The sequence below is a fragment of the Culex pipiens genome, chromosome 2 (genome assembly GCF_016801865.2).
Source record: "Culex pipiens pallens isolate TS chromosome 2, TS_CPP_V2, whole genome shotgun sequence".
Classification (NCBI taxonomy): Eukaryota; Metazoa; Arthropoda; class Insecta; order Diptera; family Culicidae; genus Culex; species Culex pipiens.
The window spans coordinates 162,626,987-162,640,862 of NC_068938.1; the positions used below are offsets into that span (position 1 = coordinate 162,626,987).

The window sequence follows — 13,876 nt, forward strand, 5'->3', positions numbered from 1 at the left end:
TTTTGTTTTGGTTAAAATTGTATTGTAATTGTTTTTGTCGATTGAAATTCAATACCCTGATATCATTAACTAAAAAAACATTCAAATTGCGTCGTTGCAAGTTTTTTTCAGTTTGAAAAATCAACGAGACAAGCTAAAATTGAAACGAAATTTGGATTCAAATCTTCTTTACGAAAAAAAAACATTTTTTGCGTTGTTGTGCACCTTTATTCAAATAATTTACAAAGCATTCCAAAATGATTTTAAAGACACGAAATTTAAAAAAGTGTAGAAAAATATATATCTGATAGTTTTTAATTCGTCATTCTTCAAATTTCATAGAATTAGTGAAGTTCATGAAAAAATAGCTATCTGATTTCTTGACTCATTGCAGCGATCTTTATTTTTGATCTAAGCTTTTTTCCAGCAAAACTTTATCATTGAAAAGTTGTTCTGAAAAATATTCATTATTGTTGCTAACTCATTCATGAAAAAACTATTTTAATAAAAATCCTCAAAAATGTAACAATTCAATTAGAAGTAAAAACAGCCAAAATTTTAAGAAATTTAAATATAGTGTCTTTTTGCAATCTTTTTGCACATTTTTCAAGTATAATAAATATCAATATAGAAATGATAAGAATTAAATTCAAACATAAAGAATTTTTAAATGTGAAATAAAATCATTTAAAAAAATACAAAAGAAAATGACTTTTGATCTTAAGATTAATTTTTAAATTTTTACACTAAATTTATTAATTGAATATTTCATGAACAGCCTTTAGGGCCGGTCATAGAACTATTTTGAAAAGACGTCGCGGGCCGGATCCGGCCCGCGGGCCGGACGTTGGGCAGGCCTGATTTAAACGAATATTTTATCGGGAATGTTTTCACAAATTATTTGATATTGTGCAAATTTTCGTCAGACAGTTTCTAGAACAAACATTTCAAGAAAAAATATTCATCGCTGCTTTTGAAAGTGTCTTATAGCAAATTTTCTCAGCTTTTTGATTCCTCAAGAGCAACATGTTTAATCGAGAAATTGCTGAGGAATTTAGTTTATAAGTTTTTGTTTTTGAATTCTTTTATTAATTTTTGGAAACTTTTTAATAACTATTCAGGAAACATATGTACTTATGTGTCATTTATCAATCAAAATGTGCAAAATAAGACAAGATAAAAGGTCGCATTTCGCTAAAATTGGAAAAAGTTGCCCGACCCCTCTTCGATTTGCGTGAAACTTTTTTATTTCTAAGGGGTAATTTTGGTCCCTGATCACGAATCCGTGCTCCATTTTCAAATATCTCAGAAATTTGGCGTCTAAGAGACTTTTACGTAAAATTGGACGCCCGATTTGATGGCGTACTCAGAATATTTTTGATAAAAAAAAACATAAATCGCATCAAAAATTCTGATATTTTTAACATTATAAACACATACGCATATTCACAAAAAACGGCATACAAATTGGGGGATACGAAAAATTAAAAAGAAATAGTGCGTCCATCCCGGGAATTCCCGGGACAAAAATCCCGGGATTTTTCCAAAACCGGGAATTCCCGAATCCCGGGATTTTCTATAATTTGTCCCGGGAATTCCCGAAATTGAAAAAAAAATCATATTTTGGTCTGGAAATTCAGATTTGGTTGTGAAAATAGTAGAAAAATAAAATGAATTAAAATTTGTGTTCAGCAAATCTCAGCATTAAATTGGCTTTTTAGGAAAAAATATTATAATTTTAATTAACAGGTCCGCAAAATGCCTAGTGCTTTAAATTTTTTTCTCTATTATTTTATTTTTTTAAAGACTGGATATATTTACGTATATTTTCGATTTTAAATTTGAAAAAAAAAACAATCTCATATCAAATTATTTATAATCAAACACCGGCATCTAGGGCAAATACGTACAAATGTAACGAATAAATACAGCTATTAAAGCAAAAAATAATTGCATGACGTTTTGGATGACTTCGGTTAAAACAGGAACAGAACAAAACAATTTGTACTTCCAAATGTATTGCTCTAAAATCTCCTGTACCTATTTAGACTGTTATTATGATTTTCCCTCGGTTGGCGGTAGTAACTTGAAGATAATTTGTAAAATATGTTTTATATAAAACAATGAATTCAAAACTTATCTAAAATTTTACATTGACTGGTATCATTTTATTTATTGTCGTTTTTTGTTTTTTAGACATATAAAATAATTTTTTTAAGCTGTTTTAGTCATGTCATATAAAAATATATATAAAAGAAAAAAAATATAAAAGAATTCCAAAGTTTTTTTTTTGAATAGGTCCTATAAACATATGGAAGACAAAAGCTTATTGGACCTTTTAAAAAAAAACTCAAGATCATACTGGAATTAAAAAAAGTAGTTGATATAAAATCCTAAACACCACAAAGACAAAAAAAATCTTTTAGGCTATTTTAAAACTGTCGTCTTTGTTTAGATTGAAGTGAGGATTATCACCATTTGATATTATTAAGCTAATTCAATGATTTTAAGCTTGAAAACATAACAAATATAATGAAACATAGATTTTATTACTGATTCAAAAATTTCCCGGGATCCCGGGAATTCCCGGGATTCCAAAAATATTTTTCCCGTTTCCCGGGAAATTCAAAACCCGGGAAAATTGGACGCCCTAGACCAAATCATAAAAATACGATTGTATTAATTCATAGAAACTATCCCTAATGTTTATTTAAGCTCTTTTCGATACAAGTGCTGAAAATATTAACTGTATTGGATGCTGTTAAGTACTGTTATTTTAGTCGATGAAAAGTAGACCTTTCGTTATTCGAAAATGCCAGGAATGAATTTTACAACAGAATTGCAAAAATAGTATTTTCAATGGACTTCAATCAAGTTTCCTAACTATTAAGCTATTTTCATGTTTTAACTAATTCATCAGTCGTCGCTATATCACGTTCTCAACCTACCACTCCTCTACCAGTCACCGCAAGGTCAAGTGTAAGAACAAGTTAATCCTAACGACCCCCTCAACTTCTAAAGCTCTTCATTACGTTGACCTCCTCAGGAAATAACCTCCGTGATGATAATTACATTTACTCACGACACAACACATCCGGGAGCCCCTCCATAAATGTCCCAACCGGCATTGGCCTAGGTTCGGAACCTGCTGGAAGTCCGGAATCTCATTTCAAGTTCGGGGTGATAATTCTATTTATTCAGCGAGCTGGGCCACTTTATGCCGTTCCCCCCTTAAGCTGCTGATGGTGGTTTTATTCTGGCCCGGGAGTGAAATTTGCTGCAAATTCGTGTCCAACATTCACTAACGTTGGATATTTTGGCTAACATAGAGGAGGGAAAGTGGGGCCTTCCCCGAATATGTGTTTGTAGGTACCACAGTGTAGTATAGTTTATGCGGAATTATATTGTGACAGGGTGACAGGACAAGGATTTGGGTCACAGACAAATAAAAACCGAAATTAAAAAAAATCTTAGTTTGAAGAAATCTGAATTTTTTGTTACATCATCAGGAAAACTTCAATGAACTTTGATATGATTATCTCATCAATTTCATGTAATTTCACAAATTATCTTTTCTTCATAAATCTCCTGCTCCATGATCAACGGCCTGCAACGGTCGACCGCATCGACGACTCTGGTGAGGAGCTGTTGATGAAGATTTATGTGAGAATAAATGCTCCCCTCCCGTCCTGTCCCGTCTCCCACACTACATACAGACAGTATGTAGTGTAGGTCTACTTTAACTCAATTTAGCCATGATTTGTGCACGTTAGTTATAATATATACACGGGATAGTGCGCGATGCCCCTTGAGAGCGCGGGGGAAAGTTTTAGCATGCGGGTTTATTCGCTGGGTTCTACATAGTGTACAAGAATGTTTGGATGGCCGAAATCGGTGCTGGTCACGACAGAAAATTTGGTTTTATTTAGGGCTTTCTGGAATTACATTAGTGTAGGCATATTATCATTTAATAGATTCAATTATCCAGTTATTCAAAAAGAATTTTAGTAAAAATATAAATTTCAGCAGCATTTTAGTTTATGCAGCTCAAAGCTAAAATAAGTTTAATATTTATTAGGTTCATGTTTCGAGCAGTTCTGTAGAACTTACATTTAGTCTTTTTCGGTAATTCATGTCGACGGAAATGTTTGGTAGAAGTACTTTTGCCCTATATAGTAGAAGCAAACTGGAATAGGTGTTGAGGATCGTTTAGGATTAGTTTAAAATTCCACAATGGTTACCGGTGTAGTTACTGATCTCACCTGATGATTGATTAAATTTACATAGTAATTAAGCACTAAATTCATTATTTAGTTTGTAATTTTCCCACTCGCGAGGTCGGCTGTGGTGATCTTCCCGATCTTTTCTTTGTTTACGTCGTCTCACCTACATTTCTTCGCAGCACATTCTTTGACACTTCTTTGTTGCCCGATTGTTAATATCTGTCCTCGCTTCAACGAGGGGTTCGAACTCAAAGTTCTGACTCCAGCGCTGCCAGTGTTAACATCGGTGTTACCACACAGAAAAAAAAACATGGTAATATTACAACTAGTAAGGGGTACATCTGTGGCAGTGCGTGGCCGAATGGTTACGCTGTCCGCTTTGTAAGCGGATGATTCTGGGTTCGATTCCCATCTGCTCCAACCTTCCATCGGATGAGGAAGTAAAATGTCGGTCCCGGCCTTGGTTGTTAGGCCGTTAAGTCATTCCAGGTGTAGGAGTCGTCTCCATGCCATAAGTACAAACAACACACCAAACCTACTCCGATGGAATCGCTGGCGGTGGTTGGACTCGAAATCCAAAGGTCGTCAGTTCAAACACTGGGGTGGAAGGTTCCTTGGAGTAGAAAGAGGTTTGGGTGCTGTCCCCTTAGAGTTATCTAAGCCTGCTCTCACGCACACTAGCACACCATTTGTTTTGCTAGCGGGTACAAAATTTAACCTCAATCTTTTTCGTGTACGTACACGCAATACATGCGCACGTAGATATCTCTATTCAAGCCTTCGGACTCCTAGGTTCGAGCAGAAACTTGCAATAGAGACCACAAAAGACCCGGGGGTCGTTAATGTGGATGGTTTGATTTTTGACATCTTTTATGTCAGAAAAAATGTGTAATTATACCTCTGAAAATGTGTACTATTACCACTTTTCTGATGCAATGCCACTTTTTCAGTGTAAATTGAGCTAAAAATCCATCATAAATGAGGTAAAATTCAACCTTCCAAAATTACACCTTCCAAAACACAATTTTTTTACTATGAATACGTAATCAAGTATTGAAATAGTTTCTAGATAATTATCAATTTAAATACAAAACTACAAAGCAAATAAAGTAGTAATCCAGCTGCGTGTAAAACCCGGGCAGACGGTAATAACAAAATTCATGCCATTTCAATAACAAATTCTGTTTAAATAACAGAAAGTGTTATGGAATCTTCCTGAAAAATCCATTTTTGCATAAGGGTTTAATAACATTTTATGTTATCATAACAAAATTTGTTTTTGGTCTGATATTGGTTGAAAGCTAAAACAACTTTGGAATAACATTTTTTGTTATGGAAGAATAACTCCAACTGTTATTGGGATGATCGGATTAGTTGTTAAAATAACAAAAAATAATAACAAAGATTTGTTCGCAGAATAACTAAAAATGTTGTTAGTATGTTATTACAATAACAATCCAATAACAAAAAAATTACAACGACGAATAACAAATCTTGTTATAAATAACATAAAATGTTATTGGCCTAGTATTTTCAAATATCAAAAAATGTTATTCCCAAGTTATTTCCGTCTGCTCGGGAAGGCCTGGGTGTAAAATAAATTTTGCATTATTTTATGAAATTCTGTGTAATATTACACCCTGAAATATGTAGCCCATCAGTATGGGAAACCTACTTGACCGAAATGTCAAGCTCACATATACGTTTATCCTTTCCATTTTTCATCGGTCTGATGGCCGAGCGGGCTAAGGCGCCAGTCCTTACTGTAGGTGCTGGGTTTGAGTCCCGTCGGATGCATTTTTTTTGTTTTTTTGCAAAAATTGTACATGCAGCGTGTAATATTAAGTGTCTTTTTTGACGAAGGTGATGTGCATGCTTTTGCATGCGATTTTACCATCGGATTTTTTGCTGTGTAATATCTGACATGACAGGAACAGCTCATTAGAAAAAGTCCAATCACTGTGTATACGTTCCAATAATTTTAATTACACAGTACCTGAAAAGTGACAAACTGTCAATGGGAAAGCAATCGTACATCATCAGTTCATTCTTTATTAAAATCCTCGTTAAATGCCAGTGCTTCACTGAATCAAATGACGACAAAAAACAGTATCAACAGCAATCAACCCTACTATAGGCCAAGGACGCTTTTAATAAAATAATTTTCCCACTAATTCATGTTCGAGCGCGATTCGAAAAAAAAAACCTAAATAAAAAATCAAATCGTTTTCCGATTGCCATCACCAACTCCAAATAGAACAATTGCGTGCTAGACTACCTTAATTTTTTTTTCGTTTTTGGACTACGAGAGACAGCCCCCAGATTAAACCTGCATAATTTATCAATCCAAACCGAATCACGGAACTTGCCGCTCTGTTTTCGAGTGAGCGTTTAAAGGGGTAAGCTTTAGTCGGAGAAATCCGCCCGACGCGGCTATTAATATTGATGTGCTGAAAAATGTGCTGAGTATCGATTCTTTTGGATTGCGGGTGTGGGAAATTGAAGGGGGAGGGGACTTGGAGGGAAAAAGCCAACAGAAAAACAAAAACATTGATCGACACTTTTCCGAGCTTTCGTACATCCTCTTCAGAGCTACAGTTTCAATGAGGAAAAATGAGGGAGTGATCACTTAGCAGTGAGTTTTAGGTTTTCTGACTTGAAAGAAACATCATTTCATTTAAAATTAAATTTATGAGGGTTATCCAGAAGAAGCAAAAATTTACAAAGAAAACAAAAAAAAACATCATAACAAAAAAAAGTCAACCAACCAATCGACCCGAGAATGACATACATGGTGGGGTGGGCGGATGTTATCCTCTCCCCGGGCTCAGGCTTTGTCATTCTGATGGCAAATTGTTGTATACGTTGCCAATTGTTGTAGTACTATAATTATGGTGCGGCTACATTGGCTGGATATCCGATATTGGCCCGAGCCTAGTATAGATCTAGAAACACATTCGACTAAATTTCGGTTGGGAAAACAACAAGAGCCAGCAATCATCAACAGCTCGCTAGGACTTGGAGTGTTTAATCAATAGCGGTGGTGGTTTTGAGATCAGGACTTGAGGTTCGATTGCGAAGGTTTCGAGAATTTCCGAATGATGGTTAAAAAGGAAAGTTTTTTTTTCTAGTTGATGTATTTATGTTTCGACCTTTAGGATTATTTTGAAATACAGTCCAGACTCGATTATCCACTTGAAATAATCCACTGCTAAAAAGTAGAACTTTTCAGCTTTGTTTTGAGTGCTTAAAAGGGTTCCTTTCTATTTCGCAAACGAAGTGAAATTCGAGCAAAGTTATATTTAAAAAATCTATTGCCAAAAACTGATTCTTTAATTTTCAAAAGATAGTTAAATCATCGAATTGTAAGAAAGACCTAAAAAAATAACAATATGATTTTTGTAAGTTAAAAATTTCTATGATTGTTTCCTTCTTATCTTCGATGGCGAAATACTATTACAAACTATTAAAATGCAAAAAAACTTAAAGAAAATTTAAAATAATTTGACTCATCAAATTTTAAAAATTTTAACACTTCCTCTCATTTTTTCGTAGGCCAGTAAAAAAATCAAGGAATGTACACTCTAATCAAAGATTTTATAGTGATTGAAAAGAAAAATAAAGAAATCTGCATCCACTAATAAAGATATGTGGGATTCTTTTTCTTTGTAACAAAAAGTTTGATTTACAAAGTTTTATCTTTTTAAAACTAGAAGGAAAATTTTCTGAGGGCAATAACCACGTTTTAGCAAATCAATTTTTCATTTCAAAGGGGCAAGATAATTCGATTTAAAAGCTTTTAAAATATCGTAATTTTAAAATCTGAAAATATTTTTTTGAGGATGTTGAGAACATTTAACACGAGTTTCACTTTTCTACTAAAGGTCGGAACAATAGTTTCGAAACTTATAAAACAATTATTTTCAAATTTCAAAAAGGGCCTAAATCATTGTTTTTTTTTTAAACTTAGTCGCGATTTAAAAAAAAAGAAAATGTTTTTCTTCAAAAGGTTGGCAAAATTTCACACGAATTTCACTTTTCAACATTAAAAATAGGTTTCCAACCTTTTGAAAAAATATATTCAGATTTTCGAAAAGCTTTAACTTAAAATCGTGATTATTTTAAATCTGAAAAAAAATTTACTTGAGAAAATAACACAAGTTTTAATTTTCAAAAAAAAAATCGAATGAAAATTTTAAATGCACTAAAAAAACTCATTTTTGCAATTCCGTCGTGAAACTACTTACTTTTCCTGTCATTCTTAAACGACGAAACAGCCTACTTTTCTGTACCAAAAATAACAGAATCGAATAGCAACACCTTTCAAAATAAATGCTGAAAAGTTCTACTTTTCAGCACTGAAATGGGTGCTGAAAAGTTGAACTTTTCAGCACTTTTTTCGAAAAGTAACACTTTTCAAAATTTTTTTGATTGATACGATTTATTGACAAAATACATGAAAATTTGACATAAAATTTCACTCAAAGGGTGTTTTTCGGAATTGCAAAAAATGTTGTATGGAACTCGTTGCAAAACTTGATTTTTTCAGCACTCTTCGTATTTATCCAACTCGGTGAACCTCGTTGGATAAATGTACGACTCGTGCTGAAAAAATCCTCTTTTTGCAACTTGTTGCATAAACTACTATTATCGTATTTTTTATTCTTTGCAAGGCCACATCTTAGTAACCAAAGAATGGATCAAAAATGTCTCAGGTTTTCAAACACATTTTTTTCAGAAATTTCTTGCAAGAATGTGCACTACTTTCATTACAAAAAAAACTGAGCATTCTAACCCAATAATGGATTTTTGACTCGAAAATTGAGCTTTTTATCAAAAAATCACAAAGTGCTCATTGATACCTAGGGGTAATATACCCATTTAAATCACTCTAAGCTGTTCAACCAATTCTCATCACTTTTGCCATTTTCCGCTATTAAATCAACATTTTTAGGTGTATCAACAACGAAGAGTTGCTTGCTCACTTTTATTTGAGCTATTTGTTACTTTGGAACAGTCAAAAACACATTATGAAAGCTGTAATTCATGATCAAAAGCTGATAGGCCGATAATATAAATAGGCTGAGAAATTGTATAGAGTCATGCCTCGGTTTTGCACGCCTCGGTTTTGCACTGCCCCGGTTTTGCACCGTTCAGCTGCCTCGGTTAAGCACGGCCCAGTGCTTAACTGAAGCACAGAGCTTATGGGTTTTTGGCTATATGGGAGACATTGGCTTTAATCGTATGAAAAATCATGCAAACATCAAAAAATTATAGTGTTTTGGAATCGGGATGATGTCAGTTATCCATTAAAATTATTATTTCATGAAAATTTTCACAAAAATACGTATTTTTCCTGTATTTTGAAAATGCATTTTTTTTTCTCTAAAGAATCCAAAAATATATTGTTATTGGAATATGGGTATCAAATGATCAGGTTTTTTCATACATTTCGGATATAATAACAAAATTTTTAGAAAATACTCAAAATTTTCACAAAACTACGTTTTTTTGAAAAAAATACTCAAAATTTAAATTTTTACAATATGGGTATCAAACGATCGGGATTTTTTCATACATTTCGAATGTAATAACAACATTTTTAGAAAATACTCAAAATTTTCACAAAACTACGTATTTTCGAATAAAATACTCAAAATTTCAATTTTTACAATATGGGTATTAAACGATCGGGATTTTTTCATACATTTCGAATGTAATAACAACATTTTTAGAAAATACTCTAATTTTTCACAAAACTACGTATTTTCGAATAAAATACTCAAAATTTCCATTTTTACAATGTGGGTATCAAACGATCGGGATTTTTTCATACGTATTTTTGTAAAACTTTTCAAAATTTCAGTTTTTACAATATGGGTATCAAATAATCAAATCAATTTTTTTCAAAAATACGTAGTTTTGTGAAAATTTTGAGTATTTTCATTTTTTTAATAACTTTCGAAATGTATGAAAAAATCCCGAAAAAACGTAGTTTTGTGAAAATTTTGAGTATTTTCAAAAAATATTGTTATTACATTCGAAATATATGAAAAAATCCCGATCGTTCGACACCCACATCGTAAAAACGGAAATTTTGAGTATTTTTTTAGAAAATACGTAGTTTTGTGAAAATTTGGAGTATTTTCAAAAAATGTTGTTATTACATTCGAAATGTATGAAAAAATCCCGATCGTTTGATACCAACATTGTAAAAACGGAAATTTTGAGTATTTTTTTTCGGAAATACGTAGTTTTGTGAAAATTTGGAGTATTTTCAAAAAATATTGTTATTACATTCGAAATGTATGAAAAATTCCGATCGTTCGATACCCACATTGTAAAAACGAAAATTTTGAGTATTTTATTCGAAAATACGTAGTTTTGTTAAAATTTGGAGTATTTTCTAAAAATGTTGTTATTACATTCGAAATGTATGAAAAAATCCCGATCGTTTGATGCCCATATTGCAAAAATTGAAATTTGGAGTTTTTTTTCAAAAAGACGTAGTTTTGTGAAAATTTTGAGTATTTTCTAAAAATGTTGTTATTACATCCAAAATGTATGAAAAAAACCTGATCATTTGATACCCATATTGCAATAACAATATATTTTTGGTTTCTTTAGAGAAAAAAAATGCATTTTCGAAATACAGGAAAAATACGTATTTTTGTGAAAATTTTCTCCCATATAGCCAAAATCCCATAAGCTCTGTGCCTCGGTTATGCACGCCTCGGTTTTGCATCCCCCATATGCGGTGCTAAACCGAGGCATGACTGTATTTCCCTTAATTCAAGTTTACATAAAAAAATTGAAATCTTTTTTGGGTAAATTTTAGATACTTTTCAAAAAATACTCAAATGTTGGCACTAAAACAAAAAATTAATTTAAAAAAAACAAGAAGAGTTTGTATTGCGCCTTGCAGCAATTTCTAGAGTTTTGTGTCAATCGTGCTAGGCCTAGATTTTTTCATCACACTGCTTTGCAGGACTGAGAACTGTCAACTTTGCGCACTTTGCACCTCAGTAGAGTGCTGCGGGATTATTTTCATCACAGTTGGCAAACTGAATTTCTATCACACCATCAAACCGAAACAAGTGCAATGCATCGACTTCTGACCCCAATCTAGTCACCAAGCTGTGGTGGCCGAGGCAGTTAAGTCATTGAGATGGTCTGTTAAAGGTTCCTGGCTCGATTCTAGAAGTTGGAACTTTTGAGTTTACTTTTTATTTTTTTCATTTATTATTTATTTTCTAGAAAGGCTCAATTGATGCCATATTCCACCTTTGGCCTGAACACTCAATTACCGGAAGTTATTAAAATTTGAATTCCGATCGTTTCGTAAATTGTCTAAATGAATTTAATAGTTAGTTAGTTGTCTTTATTAACGAGCCTTTCAGCCATAGACGCTGGTTCGGCTCGGAATTAAATGAATTTAATGACCTGGACAGTTTTAAATGTTTTATAAAGATCATATAATGTACTGAAGAAGAACCGTTTATATTTTAATGTCCAATTTTGTGCCAATCTATGGAAAACTTTCAGTAGACTTAATGATTTTGCCAACAGAAATTTATTCATTCTTCTTTTATTTTTTTCCGATTTAAATACATATTTTCCTGTAACCGTTGGTCATAATCCATGACGAACTACATTTAACCCTTCACATCAGTAGTGAGGGGACTTCTCCAACCTGGTGTCATAATGGATAAGACGTGATCCTCGGTGTGTTGGTCATCAATGACCGCACAAAAGATGGAACCCGGAGATTTCGCGAGCGCGGCCGTTACGGTTTTATCGGCCTGGACAGTGTAAGTCCTGTATGGCATTTGCCTACATCCAACCGTTATAAGAGCACCTCTGTCGTCTGGCGCCTCACCGCGCCGTCAACGCCAAGGAAGAATGCCCAAAAGCCACTCGCCTCCAACGCCAAGGAGGGCACGCCCGCCCTCTCAGCACGCTCGGATCAGACGCTGGGGCTGCCGATTCAACAAAGAAGGAAGATTTCTGCGTGGAACGAATCCAACAGCTGGTCGTCCATCCACATCCGGCACGGAAGTCTAAGTCGAAGACAGCCTCAAGGCCGCAGTTTAGAAGCTACATCCGGCAACAAAGACTGGAGATCGCAGCTGGGAAAACCCGCCATCGCCAAAGCTAAAAAGCCAAGAAAGTGAAGTTTTTTGAGTGTTCAAATATTCCACACACTTTATTCCCACAAAACTGTCTTGCACTTCCAATGAATCTGTTCCGTTCCTCTTCAGATTGGGTCCTGAAACACAAAGGATGAGTAGAATTTTCGTAACATGGCCCGACATTCCAAAAATAGAAATCAAAACATAAACAGTTTACATACCTTGACAACCCTTGGAAACGACACAACTGTGATGAAAAATCACTGTGATAAAAAGTTACTGTGATGAAAATAACTGCGCAAGACTCTAGGAAAGTGCAAAATGCGCTATAATGGTCGAGTTTTTGTGATAAAAAGTAAAAAAAAGACATTTTCCCTGTACCTTTTGTTACCGAATAGTCCTAATAATTATCTCAAAAAGCTTTGTGGAAAACTCCAGATCGATCAGAAAATCCCATCTCAAGATAAAGATTTTTGAATATTTGCATAGCATTTTTTTTTTATAAACAACAAGTAAAATTTATATGGAGAAACCAATGATGCAAAATGGTTTAGGAATCGATGGATCGATGGTTTCATCCAAATCAAAATACCTACACAAAAATTATTAACAGTTATTATTTAAGCGAAATTCTAGAATATTGCTTTTTTTAAATAAAATTATATGGAAAACATGATCACAGTGAAAATATTGAATTGAAAATAAATTTTTTAAGGCAAAACATCACGAATGATCTTTTTTTTGAGAAATATCTGGAACACGCACAGACGGGTACTTATCAAATCTCTAAAAAAAATGGCATAAATGTTCAGAAGGTAATGATTATTGATTATTGAAAAAAAAAAACAATTTATAGAAAGCTTTCAATGTTTTGATTGTTTATGTCTGTATCATTCCTTTATTCAAAGCAATGCATATAAAGTTGATAAAAATTTTCAAACACATATAAGTCATTTTTTAAATGTAATAATAATGATGATATAATAAAAAAGAGAAAAAAATAAAATTGACTGAATTTCAAAATTTAGAACCAGTCTCACTTGTTTGGCTTTAATGTTATATTATCTAAATGGTTCACAAGTTATGTTATCTGAACAATGCAAATCCATTCAAAAACATAAATTTGAAAAAAGAAATATCAAATTTGATTTGGTTGATTTTTTGGATTATCTACTTTTCAATCATTAATAATTCTAAATATAGTATTTACCGCATGATTTTTAAGAAAATTTAAGAAGCTTAAGATCTGGTTTCCAGTTAATAAAAACCAGATGTTAAAAATAAATTTAACCAGCATGTTTTTTTTTTCAGTTGGTGAAATCTTGTCGTTCTTCGAAACATTTCTCTATCAAGTGACATGAAGAAATAACAATAAAACTTTCAGCACAACAAAACTCTCTCATGTTCGACATTTTCGCTCGACATCACTTCAGTGCCTCGCTGACAAAACTGGACAGGAAATGTGAGCATGAAAAACGACAACCATTGTGACAAGCAGCCTGCCTCCATCCTCCACAAAAAAAGGAATCCTTTTTGCCGTGT

At 33.2% G+C, this 13,876-nt stretch overlaps 1 protein-coding gene and 1 long non-coding RNA gene across 9 annotated transcripts in view; both read right to left on the reverse strand.

The window, feature by feature from the left end:
- Positions 1–13,876, reverse strand: part of LOC120416760 (probable phospholipid-transporting ATPase IA) — a 177,211-nt gene that overhangs the window by 98,433 nt on the left and 64,902 nt on the right. The window lies entirely within an intron of this gene.
- On the reverse strand, positions 11,805–12,659 carry LOC120416761 (uncharacterized). Its single transcript, XR_005605383.1, has 2 exons — positions 12,419–12,659; positions 11,805–12,356 (listed from the first exon to the last, which is right to left on the reverse strand). It is a non-coding gene; the product is annotated as an uncharacterized LOC120416761 (long non-coding RNA).